The following is a 3,311-nucleotide window of genomic DNA, read 5'->3' on the forward strand; positions in this document are numbered from 1 at the left end:
GTAAGTGTAGTTGTTGTGACCTGTAGTGTGGTGAGTGGGTGGATGAGTGAGTGGGTGAGGGAATGGGTGAGTGGGTGAGTGGTTGGGTGAGTGGATGGGTGAGTAGGTGAGTGGTTGTGTGAGTGGTTGGGTGAGTAGGTGAGTGGTTGGGTGAGTGGGTGAGTGGTTGGGTGAGTGGGTGAGTGGTTGGGTGAGTGGTTGGGTGAGTGGGTGAGTAGTTGGGTGAGTGGGTGTGTGAGTGGGTGAGTAGTTGGGTGAGTGGTTGGGTGAGTGGGTGGGTGAGTGGTTGGGTGAGTGGGTGGGTGAGTGGGTGAGTAGTTGGGTGAATGGGTGTGTGAGTGGGTGAGTAGTTGGGTGAGTGGTTGGGTGAGTGGTTGGGTGAGTAGGTGAGTGGGTGGGTGAGTGAGTATGAGTGTAGCTGTTGTAACCTGCAGTGTGGTGGGTGGTTGGGCGATGCTGGGTGGTGGTGGTGGTGTTTGAACACAGAGCACGGATGAGATTAAACATTCGGCGTGGTCGGATCCGAGTGCTCGACACGTCCCGAGCCCTCTGGGAGTGACCGCGTGCTCGGTGGCGGTGACGGTTGACAGAGGGAGGGGGCGTGACGGACAAGCCACACCCACTGCTGCCGTCACGTGCTCCACGTGCGTCACAGACTCGCCCCACAGCGGTGGTCGTCCAGATGTCTCGTGACAACCCCCCCCCGGCTCCCCCCAAATATTTTTTCTTCTTTTGCATGTTAATTTCTGTTCTAAAAGAACCCCACTTCATTATTTCAGATGTGGTCGGTACGTACGAGTTCGTTGGACTGTGGGAGAACGGCTTTACAGTGCGCGTACGGAAGATGTTCAAAATGAGTTTTTCGTGAAAGATTTAACGACGACGACGATGATGATGACGATGGTGACGATGCTACTGAATAAAAGTGATATTGCTTACATGACATTACACACCGACTGGTGTACACAAATACTGTTGTATGAAGTTCAGAGGGGGGGGGGGGGGGTTTACAAGACATATGGACCGCCCCTGTGCGTGTGCAATTCAATTCCCTAACCCCGCTCTCCATGAAATAAACTATCCTGTTTTATCCACGTGCTCGCGTGAGAGTATATGTACATTTATATATATTTGTATGTCGTGTCCGTGTTGTCACTGAACTCAATATCGTTTCGTTCCCGTAGGAGTTTTGCGGATGAATTGAACGACACAAATAATTAATCAATCTACTAATTTATTAATGAGGCGACCAGTTGATTATGCAACACATTTATTGATTAATTGACGACTTAATTAATCATTCCCACAATGCATTGTGCAAGCAACATTTAAATAATTTAACTTTTGAATACAAATGGATTTATTTTAACCGAAATACTTCGTGTAATTGCTAACGAGTTCGTGCGTTTGTCAAGAGTCGCGATTGGGCCACTGTTCACATGCCAATTTTTTGTTTATTGTTCATCAGAAAACATCAACGCCCCGTGGTGTTTAGTGGAGTCTCCAACACGTATCATCCAACATTGGAACCTCATTTTCCAGTAAAAAATATGATAATTTATTTTTTACCCTTCTATCTGGCAACAAAACGGACACCTTTTTTACTGGCAAATGAGGTTCCAATGGTGTAAATGCTTACCCCGAGCTCTCATACTCTGATGGTGCATTGCCTTTGAGTTGTGCGCCTTTTGGCGTCATCTGGTCCAACCCATTTGAGACTAGGCTCTAATGAAAGCTGTCTCGGGTGTGGACCAATCAATTTCAAGGACAGTGCATACATTATCATAGTTGTGTTTTTTGTTTGCATTATGACTGCAGGTATTGTGGTCTATGCAAACATGACTCCTTGCAAAAAAAAAGGTGTCAGTTTTGTTGCCAGATAGAAGGGTAAAAAAACCAATCATCACGTATCACCCACTCCGTCTCTCTGGAGTCGTTGTTTATGAGACATGAAGAAGGGGCTATTGTCCAACATGTCGCCATTTATTTGAAAGCTCGTTGGGTGACATTCTGCTGCGAGTGCCCGCAGTCGATGTTGTGATTGGCAAGAGCATCGCCGGTCGAAACTCATGGGGGGCCCGGGGGGAGCCCCCCCCCCCCCCCCCCCTGGGAGCCCCCCCACTCCCCTTGTTCAAGATGCAAACTAAAGCAAAGCCGTGCCCCGCGCTCACGGCACCACGCAGCGGGACTCGAGCGTGCTCACGATGCTGCACAGCGAGGGAGAGCTCTTTGTCGTGATGATGATGATGATGGCGACATACTTGTTGTCGTTAATTAGCCCAGGCCGTCTGCGTTTGCACTTGGAGCTTAGCTTAATTTACTTTAATTAGACACCAGCTCAAGTGCAGAGACCCTGCCACAAGACGTGAAAGCACGTGGTGGATCTACATTGTGGATTATTAATGTTTCATTCCTCCTCCTCCTCCGTGCCTTCATTAGACTTCTCTCGTTAATTGTTAATGGGATTGATCAAAGATAGTTAACCCGAGTGATGCCCCGCACCCATGGATTGTGTTCGACAATGCTGCGCGTTTCAGTGAAATATTTTTTTAAATAAAAATAGCTCAACTCACATAGGTGAATAATGCATAATTAATAATTGTTAAGAACAACAAATGTGGGTCACACGTTTAACGATTGGGCTGGGATCCGTGGGTCTCTCCCCAGCAACGCAGACAACGACGCTGGTGCTGCTGCTGAATGAGTCTTGATATTGGCCGGCCACGTTCTGTACACCACGTGGAGCGGAGGTGTACGACACACAACGTTTTACCTGCACGGCGATATGAATCATGATCATCATCATGATCATCCACCAACAAATGTGCACAGGTTCACGTCGCGTTATGCGGTAGTAGTAGATGCGTTACAAACACGGGCGCACAAAGCTTGTCGAGTAGCACACACAGAGCACACACACAGAGCACACACACAGAGCACACACACAGAGCACACACAGTGCACACGCAGAGTACACACTACACACACACACAGAGAGTACACACACATTATACAGAGTACACACTACACACACAGAGCACACACAGTACACACAGTACACAGAGTGCATACCGTACACACACACTATACACACAGAGCACACACACACAGTACACACACACTATACACACAGAGCACAGACACAGTAGACAGAGTACACACTACACACACACAGAGCACACACACACAGTACACACACACTATACACACAGAGTACACACACAGTACACACTACACACACAGAGCACACACACACTATACACACAGAGTACACAGAGTACACACTACACACACACAGTACACAGAGTACA

Source organism: Lethenteron reissneri, chromosome 1 (assembly GCF_015708825.2).
Source record: "Lethenteron reissneri isolate LAM-NWPU_2019-01 chromosome 1, ASM1570882v1, whole genome shotgun sequence".
Lineage (NCBI taxonomy): Eukaryota > Metazoa > Chordata > Hyperoartia > Petromyzontiformes > Petromyzontidae > Lethenteron > Lethenteron reissneri.